Below are 13564 nucleotides of genomic sequence, written 5' to 3'. Positions count from 1 at the left end.
GCATATAATCTTCAATAAACAGTTTGCTTGCTTATATTCTGCGGCTCCAGTGTGGTTTTGAAGTGCCTAAGCTGCCTAGGGGTGTAACACAAAGTGTAGTTACTGTTGATGTAATATTAAGCATCAACCGCAATTGGACAGAGTATGTCATTCATAGAACAAAAGAAGACTAAAAGGTGACTTCTGAGAGCCAGCATGGTGTAGTGACCCTGGAGGCCATGGTTTCATTCTCCACTTGGTCATGGAAATCCATTGTGTGATCTTGGGTGGTTCACACTCTCTCAGTCTCAGAAAACCCTGTAATAGGTTTCTCTATCACAAGTTGGAAAACACTTCAAGGCACACAACAACAATAGACAGTTTTCTCATCCTGAGATTCTTAACTGAGGCCCTCCCACACAGTCCTACATTCCAAAATATCAAGGCAGAAAATCCCACAAAATCTGCTTTATCTGAGTCCACACCGCCATATATTACAGTTCAAAGCAGATTCTGGGATATAGGGCTGTGTGGAAGGGACCCTCAGGAGAGAAGAAGGTTCAGGATCTGAAATCTAGCAGCCCTCAGTGTGGACCTATGTTAGCTGAAAAGTAATTTGTTGCATGTAACTGCACCAAACGTAACTCATTACCTCCAAGCTCTGGTGGTTCTCAGAAGCTGCCTTGAAGAAAACCATTTATAAGCCAGCCCGCCTGCTTTACTGAAGCCCTGCAGCTGCTCTTTCTTCTCTCTTTTGCTCGCAGTAAAACGGATGGAGAGGCCAAGGGAAAGGCGCAGATGCTCTGCTCGTTTGTTTTGGCTCTGGAAGCAAAATTGTCTAACAATTGGAGAGGGCCAAGCAGAGGTTAGGAGTAATGGCACAGAAGGGACAGGACGATTTATCCACAAAGTCAGTGCTGGGCAGAGGGATAGCTTTATCTCTGCAAGGCCCCACAGCTGGCTGATGGAGAGTTGCTCTTGTTCTCCTGATAAGCATGCACGCTGCCTGCATAATTCTCTTAGAGGGTTCCTTTGTGGTTCAGCAGCCGATTTCTGCAAACTTTCTGCATTGGTAAGATAAAAGATAATGAGACTCCATACATTTCCTGGCAGAGTTTCCTTCCCAAATGCCCTCCCCCAACCTCCATATTGGAAACAGATTAGAGGTCTTAATTTTCCCCTTATCACAAGCAACACCCTGGGGGGGAAAGAGCCATGTCTTTCTCCTCCCACTGCGGTCCTTAGAGATTTTGCTTTTAAGTGCACAGAGCTACTTGAGAGAGAGAGGGTGGGGAGGGAGAGAAATGCAAACTTGTATTCCGTATGCGTTTACAGCACAGAGTAGAAAAACAAAATATTTTCCATATCAGTATTAAGCATGCATGTCAAGTCAGAGGACAACTCAAAGCACTGCATATCCCCTTTGCCCCTTTTTGAAATAGTGATTTGAGTGTTGGACTATCTGTAGGTCAGGGTTCAAACCCACACTCAGCCATGGAAACCCACCTGGTGACCTTGGGCATGTTGCACTCTCTCTGCCTCAGGAAGACAAAGGCAGCCCACCTCTAACAAATGCTACCAAGAATACCCCATTAAAGTCCCTATAAGTCAAAATCAAGTTGAGAGCACACAACTATGACACAGCCCTATATCTCTAAAAAAGAAATTTCACCTGATAAATTTCATCGTGTAAGAATCTGGACCTCACATTTGATCATTAAGGAGATAGGTGACTTTCTTGTAAACAAGCTAGTCAAATGTGGGCTAGGCAATGCTACTATGAAGTAGATATGCAGTTGGTTAAGTGACAAAGGGTGTTTACCAACTGTTCCACTTCATCCTGGAAAGAAGTGACTAATGGAGTGCTGTGGAGTTCAGTCCTGGGCCCAGTACTGTTCAATGTCTTTATGAATGACTTGGTTGTAGGTTTAGAAGGAATGCTTAACAAGTTTGCAGATGACACCAAATTAGGAGGGATAGCTAATAGAATAGGGATTGAATCCTGTTTCAACTGTTTCTTTCATGGTTTTGTACTGTTCTGTCCATTCGGATTGCATGGAATGGCACAACTCCACAGGAACAAAAGAAACAGTGAAACAAAAGGCAGAGGGGAACGGTAGCCATTTAGTCGGCTGATTTTTGGTGCTTGCCTGTAGGCCCTGGCTCACAGTGCTTGATGACTCATAGGCCTGGCTCGCAAGGCCTACAGCCAAGCGCCAGCCCCACTGTAGTCTCTAACTGGCAGGCCCTGGCACTTTGTAAGCCAAGGTCTGAAAAATGTTTTTTTTTTCCGGACCTTGGACAGAAAAGCCCATTTGTGTAGGCGCCTGTTTCTATAAGCAGTGCACGGAAACAGGGCCATACAAATAGTACAAATCAAAATGGCAAGTGATTTCATACAAATGCACAAGACTAATAGCTAATACTGCAGAGGACAGGACCAGAATTCAAAATGATCTTAACAGATTAGAGAGCTGGGCCAAAACTAACAAAATGAATTTCAACAAGGCCAAATGCAAGATACTACACTTAGGCAGAAAAAAAATGAAATGCAAAACAGCTCTGACATATGCTCATCCAGCCTCTGTTTAAAAACTTCCAAGGTCCTGGGCCCAGTACTGTTCAATATCTTTATGAATGACTTGGTTGTAGGTTTAGAGGGCATGCTTATCAAGTTTGCAGATGACACCAAATTAGGAGGGATAGCTAATAGAATAGGGTTCGAATCCTGTTTCATCTGTTTCTTTCATGGTTTTGTACCGTTCTGTCCATTCGGATTGCATGGAATGGCACAACCCCACAGGAACAAAAGAAACAGTGAAACAAAAGGCAGAGGGGAACAGTAGCCGTTTGGTTGGCTGATTTTCATCACACTCCGAGGCAGAGAGTTCCACTGCTGAATAGCTCTTACAGTCAGAAAGTTTTTCCAATGTTTAAGTGGAATCTCATTTCCAGTAATTTGAACCCATTGCTAGTTTCCAGGGCAGCAGAAAACAACCCTGCTCCCTTTTCCTTATGACATCCTTTCACATATTTCTACATGGCTATTGTATCTCCTCTCAAGACCTTTGATCATTTTAGTTGCCCTCCTCTGGACACCTTCCAGCTTGTCAATATCTCTTTTATACTGAGATTCACAGTACTGAACACAGTATTTCAGATGAGGTCTAATCAGCCGAATAGAGATGCAAATAGAGAGAAAAGTTAGGGCATTCAGGGAAATTCCCACTGTGATCTCCAATATTTGTGCCAAGATAAGAGATTAGATCAGCAACTCTTGATCTAATCTTAACAAATGTGGAAGACCTGATCAATACAGTAGAAGTCGTCGGATCCTTAGGGGCAAGTGACCATGTGCTCCTGCAGTTTGTGATACAATGGAAGGCTGAAACTAAGACAAGTCAAACACGCATTCTGGACTTTAAGAGAGCTGACTTCCAAAAAATGAAGGAAATACTGAGCAGCATTCCATGGACGCCAATATTAAAAGACAAGGGAGATAACGATGGATGGGAGTTTTTTAAAAGTGAAATACTCAAGGCGCAAATGCAAATAGTGCCAACAGAAAAAAAATATGGCACGTGTGAAGAAGCCAGAATGGATGTCCAAAGAACTTCTAACTGGGTTAAGATTCAAAAGAGACATGCACAAGAAGTGGAAAAGGGGAGAAATCACCAAAGAAGAATTCAAACGTATAGCCAACTCCTGTAGGGAAAAGGTTCACAAGGCTAAAGCGCAAAATGAGCTCAGGCTTGCCAGGGACATTAAAAACAACAAAAAAGGCTTCTTTGCTTACGTTGGTAGAAAAAGGAAGAAAAAGGAGGCGATAGGGCCTCTGCGAGGAGAAGATGGGGTGATGGCGACAGGGGACAGGGAAAAGGCAGAACTGCTTAATGCCTTCTTTGCCTCGGTCTTCTCACAAAAAGAAAGCCATCTTCAACCTCAGCAACATGAAATGGACGAAGGATTTGGGGAAATCCAACCCCAAATAGGGAAACAAGTTGTCCAGGAACACCTGGCCGCTCTAAACGAATTCAAGTCGCCAGGGCCAGATCAGCTACATCCAAGAGTACTGAAGGAACTAGGGGAAATTATTTCAGAACCAATGGCAATTATCTTCGAGAGTTCTTGGAGAAGGGGAGAAGTCCCAGAAGATTGGAGGAGGGCAAATGTGATCCCTATCTTCAAGAAGGGAAAAAAGAACGACCCAAATAATTACCGTCCGGTCAGCCTCACGTCGATACCAGGCAAGATTCTGGAAAAGATCATTAAGGAAGTGGTCTGCATACACTTAGAAACAGATGCAGTCATTGCTAATAGTCAACACGGATTTACCAAAAACAAGTCATGCCAGACTAATCTGATCTCTTTTTTCGACAGAGTTACGAGTTGGGTCGATACAGGGAATGCCGTGGATGTAGCGTATCTGGATTTCAGTAAGGCCTTCGACAAAGTCCCTCACAACCTTCTGGCAAACAAACTAGTAAAATGTGGGCTAGACAAAACTACAGTTAGGTGGATCTGTAATTGGCTAAGCGAATGAACCCAAAGGGTGCTCACCAATGCGTCGTCTTCATCTTGGAAAGAAGTCACGAGTGGAGTGCTGCAGGGTTCTGTCCTGGGCCCGGTTCTGTTCAACATCTTTATTAATGACTTAGATGAAGGGTTAGAAGGCACGATCATCAAGTTTGCAGACGACACCAAACTGGGAGGGATAGCCAACACTCCAGAAGAAAGGAGCAGAATTCAAAATGATCTTGACAGACTAGAGAGATGGGCCGAAACTAACAAAATGAAGTTCAACAGGGACAAATGCAAGATACTTCACTTCGGCAGAAAAAATGGAATGCAAAGATACAGAATGGGGGACACCTGGCTAGACAGCAGTACATGTGAAAAAGATCTTGGAGTCCTTGTGGACAACAAGTTAAACATGAGCCAGCAATGTGATGCGGCTGCTAAGAAAGCCAACGGGATTCTGGCCTGCATCAATAGGGGAATAGCGTCTAGATCCAGGGAAGTCATGCTCCCCCTCTATCCTGCCTTGGTCAGACCACACATGGAATACTGCGTCCAATTCTGGGCACCACAGTTGAAGGGAGATGTTGACAAGCTGGAAAGCGTCCAGAGGAGGGCAACTAAAATGATCAAAGGTCTGGAGAACAAGCCCTATGAGGAGAGGCTTAAAGAACTGGGCATGTTTAGCCTGCAGAAGAGAAGGCTGAGAGGAGACATGATAGCCATGTACAAATATGTGAGGGGAAGTCATAGGGAGGAAGGAGCAAGCTTGTTTTCTGCTGCCCTGCAGACTAGGACACGGAACAATGGCTTCAAACTACAGGAAAGGAGATTCCACCTGAACATTAGGAGGAACTTCCTCACAGTGAAGGCTGTTCGGCAGTGGAACTCTCTCCCCCAGACTGTGGTGGAGGCTCCTTCTTTGGAGGCTTTTATACAGAGGCTGGATGGCCATCTGTCGGGGGTGCTTTGAATGCAATTTCCTGCTTCTTGGCAGGGGGTTTGACTGGATGGCCCATGAGGTCTCTTCCAACTCTACTATTCTATGATTCTATGATTCTATGGAGTTTCACTTTCTCCCTGTTATGATGAAAGGCCCAGGATGAGTAAAGCTGTCCAGACCTGAATGTCAGCTTCAGGAAGACTAGTGCAGCTACCTTGGTCCAGGAACACCTGGATTTGCATGCATTTTGTCCCTGAATGTAGGAGAGCTTAGTACAGCATGACTGTGCTTATGAATTCAGGACTGTTTACCTCTCATTGCATGGCACTGAGGAGGGAAGGTTCAAAGTACCACAAGGCAACTTATAGTCAACTTCTGGTGGAACTAAAAGCAGACCATAGAGTTGCTCTGAGCTACTAAGAGATTCCTAGAGAGTTATTCTCTGAGGTTAAAGAACCATGTGGTAGAACCCCACAATTTTCTGGTCCTCCAAGGTTGACTGAATTATCCCACAGATTTGTTCAGAAAACCCACCAAATTAATTTCTCACCCTACCCATCATGTGCTTATAGGTTCTGTGAGCTCTATTATTGTTTTACAAGAACCCAGGAGAAAAACAAATGAGAGATTTGGGACAACACGTTATAGACATAGAGAGCCTTCAAACAAACGCTTTGGTTGAAGGCTCCCTGTTTCTATAAAGGAGAGATAAGTAATGGTGTGTTGTTGTGGTTGTTTACCTTAATGCATTTTCTGACTCTGAGTCAATCTTATTGTTATTTAAACCTGGGACCCCAAAATCTATGACCTGGAGAGGTCTGATCAGATGGTCACAGAGGGTCCTGCTGACTGATGACCTTTTACCCATATACACAGTTGCACAAGCATTCAGAGAGGGGCCACAGGGCTAATGCTATTACTCCTCCAGGTGGTTGATAACATCACCTGGTGTCAATCCTTCCTGACCAAAAATGAATCCTTTCACCCAACAATGAATTAATCCCCAGCCAGCCCAAAAAGGTCACCAGGTCACCCTATTCTCTGCCTCTCCCTGAGAACCAATTAAGGTGTTTTGGCACCCATTGTTTTCTCAGCCGGGACCTATTCTGAGATCCCAACTGGCAGAATTAAAATCATCAAAACTCAACTCTGGACCTTGCCCAGATTCCTTTCTTCACATACCCAAAAAAGGTGGACACAGAAAACATCCACAGGCTTTAAACTGAGCAATGACACTTTGTTACATTTCCTGCCACACTTGGGAACCAATCAGCTGCAGCAGCAGGCAGCGTCCCTCCATCAATCAGTGCACAGAACACAACTTGCACCAATCAGCACCCGAAGCAACAAAAGCCCATTCTTTGAAATGCTTCAAGTCTCTATAAATGCTCTGTATGTATCAATTGCTTTATGTCTGAGAGTGCTTTCTCTCTGACATCAATTTTGCGGCCAAGTGAATAAGCTCCTGGTCCTTGCCTTCATCCTCCTGTATCTCATTTTGGACTGGAGCTGGCATGTCAGAAACTCAAACTCACAGTTCTGTGAAGCTGCAAAGACAACACTATAATTAAGTTTTCTTTGTTCAAAGGGATTTGCCATTTCCTTCCTCTGAGACCGAGAGAGTGTGACATGCCCAAAGTCACCATGTCTGAGTGGGAATTCAAATCCTGGTCCCCTGGAGTCCCAGTCCATCGTTCAAACCACTACACCATTCAGACTCTCTTTGAAGGTATGGTACTTTTTAATATTATATTTTAATGCATTTCTTTGATCTTGAGATATGGAACTAAAAGCCACCTCTCAGAAGACATCACATCACAGAATGGTTGGTTAGCTGCCAGGATACTGCTAAATGACTATTGATTTTTTAACAGGGACTCTGAGCTGTGGGCAGGGAAGATTGCTCTTTAGTCCAGCAAGAGAAAGAGCCAACGCTGTGTAATTTAAGGACACCATCCTGCCTGGCCAAAAGTGTCTACGTCAGTTAGATGCTTGCAGGATGCTTTCAGTCATATGCATTGCAGGTAGTTTGGGGACTGTGTTCGTTTCCCCAAAGTGACAATTTGACTACTTTGGGGACAGAAATGAGCTTGGCAGATGTGAGACGTTTACAATGCCTGACTCTTGTGGCAGATAGAAAGAGAAATAAATAAATAAGCTGGCAAATAATCAGGGAGAATGGTTTTGCTGAGGCTCATCAAAGCTGGGGACAGGCAGGCACGCAACAGGATTCTTTCTCGCAGCCGACAGCAAGACAGCAATCGTTCCCTTGCCCATTGTCGATGTTTTTCATTGTCTTCTCTGATCATAGCCTTTTTTTCAGCAATTTCTCTCTTTCTCCATGTGAATTTGGCTGTTGTATAACTGCCTCATGGAGCTCTCTTGCATAAACTAAGGCGCCTGTTGCTATAACTACAGTGCTTGTACATTCAGCCCTCAGCCCCATGCAATTCGTTTTTCAGGCAGCTCTTGCAGGGAAGATGCAGACAGCTTTATTACAATTTTATTTTGGAAAAATTGCTCAGTATTAATAAAGAGGAGGAGATGGCACCCTGATAACAAAATTTTAATTTACCTATGTAATCCGGGGAACACAGGAAGGTGCTGCTGATTTTTAACGTGTTTTCCACTCTTCCCTTCTTTTCTTTTTTCCTTAACCATAAAAGTGTGAAAGAATTGCCGCTGTACTGCTGTCAAGGGAACTGGTGGCTTCAATGTCTATGAGGCATTGAATGAGCTCCATCTTTTAGTCCCAACTTTAAAGTCACTGTACAGGGTTCCCCATCCCAGGAATGTTCAGCACCTTGGACAGAAACTTTGATGTTGAGAATAAAACCCAGAATGTCATTGCTCAAATGAGTTGGAAGCCATCAACTGTCTCTGGCATTAGCATTCCTTATAAAGGAAAACCAACAGAGAGTGATACCGTCTGAAACGATCCTATGAATTTGGCTCTGTACACAGCTGAATCAATGTTCAGCAAGTCATGAGAGCTGATAGCATCCTCAGGAATGCCAGGGGAGCTACAACCATATAAACATCTGTGAGAGCTAAAGTGAAACAGTAGCTGATGGTGGGGTAGACTGAGAAACACAATTGCAATCTCATATTAGTCACAATGCTTACGGAGTAGCACTGGATAAGTTGCCAGTTTTCTAACTAATCTTGCCCACAGGGTTGTTTTGAGGGCAATTTGAGTTTTCTTCCATGTATGCTGACTTGCATAAAGAACCAGACAAATAAGATAAATATGATCTGCCACATGCTATTTGAGACAGTTTGGTCATAAAATGATTCAGAACACTCTGTAACACGATATTTGTTCTGGCTTATAATGTCATTTTCAAATTGGTTCTTTCAAAAACATGGGGATAGTTTATTAAACTGCAAAAACTTTGTTTTTGCAGGACGTCTTGCAGCATATTTTGCTATGGTTTTTCAATGAATATCTCATAGTCTCAACCAAATCAACATAGTTTGTGGCAGCCACAAAAACATAGTTTCTGAAGTATAGCAACTATTTTCAAAGTAAGTACTGTACAATTAAACAGGAAATAACACTTTCAAACCAGGAACATAATATTTTCCAAATTTTGTTACATGATGGAATCATAGAGCTGTAAAATTGGAAGAGCCTCAAAGGGCCATTCAGTCCAAGTCTTTGATAGTACAGAAATCCACCACCAAATCTGTCTGTCTGTCTATTTATTCAGAGAAATTATCCCTTGCCCTTTAAGTGAACTTATTATTAATAATTAATAATAATAATAATAATAATAATAATAATAATAATAATAATAATAATAATTTATTCTTGTACCCCGCCCCATCTCCCCGAAGGGACTCGGGGCGGCTCACATGGGGTCTTGCCCAACATCAAAATATAAAATCAAAACAAAAACACAAATTTACAACAATAAATCAACAATATCGGTAAAACAATCAAAAGGACAATCTTACAAGATAAAATGTTAAAACAGGTATATCAAACACAAGTCTGGGCCGAAAGGTGAATGTGTCAAATCAGGAGGAGATAGTTACTTTATTGAATATGTATTACAGGATTTCGTGGCAAAATTTGTTCAGCGAGTGCATGCCTTTCCCTTCCTTCGAGGCTGAGAGAGTGTGACTAGCTCAAGATTTCCCAGTGGGTTTCCATGGCTGTGTGGGGATTTGAATCTTGATCTCCAGAGTTATTTATTTATTTATTTACTTACAGTATTTATATTCCGCCCTTCTCACCCCAAAGGGGACTCACGGCGGATCACAATGTACACATGCATGGCAAACATTCAATGCCATATGAACATAGAGACAGAGACACAGAGGCAATTTAACATTCTCCAGCTTCCAGCTTACTGAGGGTATGCTTGATTCTGGCTACAGGGGGAACAGCTGCTTCATCATCCACTGTGAAACCGAGTCCTTGATGGATACTTCCTCATTCCAAATGCTGCTGGACAATTTTTACAGTGTCATAAATTAGTTAAATTAGTCTCCCTGCATAAGCGATACCTAAATTTCCTACTTGATAGATACAACAATCTTTCAGGTTGCTTAGGTCCACAACGAGCAGGGCTATTTTTTAATGGTTGGGTGCTCACTCCGACAAGGGCTGGCTTCGAACTCATGACCTCTTGGTCATAATGATTTATTGCAGCTGGCTACTAACCAGCTGCACCATAGCACAGAGCACAAACAGATTGTTGGTTTGATCATTCCCTGCCCTCAGGCTTACAATTAAAAAGTAGATAAAACAAGAGAAAAAGGATGGCAGTTGGAGGAGGGATTAAGTCCAACGAATGCTGGCTGCTGTTCTTTCCCCCAGAAGCCAGAGCAATGGCAGTTGTGGGGCCTTTCATGCGTTGTTGGGACCAGGGCAGGATGGTTCTGTGCCTGGCTGCACCAAGAGGCCAGCAAAACACCAAAGTGGCAGCCTCTGCTCTGTTTCTGGTTTTTATCTCTAGTGGAGGAGAGTCAGTCACTGACTGCCTCCCATCTCATGGCAATGCTGGCTGAGCATATTTCATGCCCTTCCTGGCACGTGGAGAAGATGGAAATGCCAGACTGACAACTTCATGTGCACCATCTTTGTTTTAAACCTTAAGATGCACAAAGACATGTCTGATAGATTTCAGAATATTTTTTTTCTTAAACAACCCAGATTGGGTGATCAATCCATCCCCAGATATCAGCAACGTGGAAATAGAAATGGTGAGGAAAGAACTGATATCTGTCCAAAATAACATTGTATTAAGGCCAATTTTGTTTAAAAAATCATATATTTAGTTACCCAAAAAATTAAAATTAAAAAATGTGGCACTACTCATCTTTCATAGGCCAAGATCCCAGTGCAGTCATCCAGTGTTTTTCCAAATAAACAGACTGAAAATGACTGAACACAGGGATCTAAAACTTCTCTTAGTGCCTTCCAGCTTGATGTTGAAAAACTAATAACCCTGCACCAAGCACATCCACCCCATTAAAGCTTTGAAGGCAATGTTTTACAGGTGGATGTAATTTTTTCCAAATTGATAAAACATTCAATACATTGTTTTACAAAGTGAACTTTTATTTGTGAATACAGACATTTGTTTAACTTTATGATGCTATATCTGTTGTTTGGAATTTGCAGTAGAACAGTAGACCTAATATCAAGAAATAAGCATAGGGCGAGGGAACTAGATTTGTCACTCAAAAGAAAAGGGGGTGGCAGTCCGAAAAAGTCTTGGGACCATGCAATCTAGAATTTCATTGCAAAGGTCACCATGCTGTTGACTTATGTAAAATATGAGCTGAGTTATAATTGCAGCAATGCTTTTGATTGAGGAATCCAGATGCAAGAGGATACTTTTCAAACTGCTAGGATTCCCCATTCTAATAAACACATGGAGTAGCTCATCTATTAATTATCTTCCAAAAGCAAGGCGAGCTGTCTAAGAACTTTTGGTGCTACAGCTCCCAGAATTGCCAGTGGTCATAGTAGTCAAGGGATTGTGAGAGCTTTAGTCCAAAAAGTAGAACTTATTATTGAGATGTTTAAGTGTTGCAGTCACCGACTGTCCTGTTCAGGTCTTCCAAGCACAAGTCAATTGCCCCTTTGATTGAATCAATCAGTTTGTAGTATAGCCTTCCTCTTTCCTTCCTATTGAGTATTATTGTGTTTGGGTTGCACGTGTAGACTCACTATGGCCAATATCTTGTTCAAAGCCACCAAAGTATAATTAGTATAAAGGAGTCAGTGATCGAGGGGACTGTTTTGACCCTTCTGATGGCAGTTCTTGATTGTCTGTGGGTGTGAATTTGTGCCAATGTACTCATTCCTGCAAGTTAATTTCATAAAGGAAAATTAGATACCTTCTTTCTTACTTAGGCAATCCCTCTTAGCTCGAGGATGATGGCCCTCCAAGTGTAGTGTCTTGCCAGTGGATGCGTAGGTGACTGTAGAGCCCTATTCTTGACCCACATGTTCTTCCATAGTGAGGACATCGGTTTCCAGGTCCTGGTCAGGGTTGGCTTGATGCGCCTTCCTCTTGGCACACGTTTCTCCCTTAAGCCCTCCATTCATGCCTCTTTGAATTCTGCAGCACTGCTGGTCACAGTTGACCTCCAGTTAGAGTGCTCAAGGACCAGGGCTTCTCAGTTCTTGCGTCTATGGCACAGTTTTTAAGGTTAGTTTTAAGCCCATCTTTAAATTTCTTTTTCTGTCCACCAACATTACATTTCCCATTCTTGAGTTGGGAGTATAGTAACTGCTTTGGATGATGGAGATCAGGCATTCAGACAACGTGGCCAATCTAGGAGAGTTGATGGCATAGGAGCATCATTTCAATGTTGGTGGTCTTTGCTTCTTCCAGCATGTTTTGCAGGCATATAGCAGGGATGGGAGGACAATAGCTTTATAAACAAGCACCTTGGTCTCCTTACAGATGTCCCAATCCTCAAACACTCTCTGCTTCATTCGGAGAAATGCTTCACTTGCAGAGCTCAGGCACTGTTGTATTTCAGTGTCAATGTTGACACTTTCTTATGCACGCAAGTAATAAAGACAACTACTAGCATAACCCAGAATTACAGTGGTGAAGTGCTACAATAGAATTTTAGTCATTGTATGGCTATGACTTTAGACAGTGGTCCATATATCAAACTTGCTGTATGATCAATTGAAGACTTGAGGCAGAGTCCTTTGGGTGTCACACACATGTCAATTCCCTATTGAAGCAGTTGTCTGCTGCAGAAATGTCTACATTTAGTTTAAGGTTATAAGAGTTGTACATTCCTTGTGTTGCACATGTAGGTCAATATTGCACAATGTATTTGTGGATGTGCACAGCACATGCAGATCTTCATGCACATTCGGTTGCATGTTCATCTGCATAATACTGCAATTCACTAGGGAGGCAGCCTTGTGTCACTCTGACAGTGCGTGCGATTATGTTCCATGTCTTTGAGATGCGATCTTGGAAGTCGTGTAAAATGTGTGTAACCAAACATCCAAAGGGGATGGATGTAAGCCACTTTGTGATTTTGAGGGGAGCAGGGATTTGACAACTGAGCTCAGCGGAATCCAGCTGGTCTACGCGAAGTTGCTTTGTAAGAAGCACCAGCATGAAACAACCCTCCAAGCAGTACAAAAGGATTTTGCTTTGTGTCTTTTGTTTCCTTAGAAAAGAACAGAGATGCATTTTGCAATCTAAAAAGGTAACAAGGTTTTTTCCCCCTCTCCTATGTTGTGGGTTTGCTTGTTTTTCTGATTTCTGATAGAACAAAGGAAATGGCATCTGGCACATTAAAAACTAAAGCTGCTGAGTGTTAAGATTATCCAGCATGGAACTTGAGAACAAGTGAAGAGAGAAAGATCTAGATGTCCATCCTCAGAGGACAGCCTTCTGTGGAAAACAAGAAGATAAGCTGCAAGGGAAAGCTGAGCTACAAGGGAAAGGGGGGAGGGGGGAGAGAGAGAAATGTTCCTTTATAAGGTGGCAGAAATCCAGAACCGTGGGCACGTGAGAATGTCGAAGGAGGCATGGAGCAACCCACGTCTTCTGACACTTTGCATTGCTGAAAAGAGCCTTGTGCCTACTGTTAGGCAGAGAAAATGTGGGGAGGGAAGTGAGATAAAGA

General features: G+C 42.8%; 1 long non-coding RNA gene across 2 annotated transcripts in view; it reads left to right on the top strand.

The window, feature by feature from the left end:
* The first annotated feature begins 218 nt into the window (after positions 1-218).
* Positions 219-13564, top strand: part of LOC134295993 (uncharacterized) — a 28298-nt gene continuing 14952 nt past the window's right edge. Inside the window, exons 1-2 of one of the 2 annotated variants that reach the window (XR_010002542.1) lie at positions 219-1051; positions 7029-7169. This is a non-coding gene — a long non-coding RNA (uncharacterized LOC134295993). Of the gene's footprint in view, positions 1052-6564; positions 7170-13564 lie in introns of those variants that run through there. The other variant, XR_010002541.1, reaches the window with a different exon arrangement.

This window comes from Anolis carolinensis, chromosome 2, assembly GCF_035594765.1.
Source record: "Anolis carolinensis isolate JA03-04 chromosome 2, rAnoCar3.1.pri, whole genome shotgun sequence".
Lineage (NCBI taxonomy): Eukaryota > Metazoa > Chordata > Lepidosauria > Squamata > Dactyloidae > Anolis > Anolis carolinensis.
This window is presented reverse-complemented; position numbering and strand designations above follow the sequence as displayed.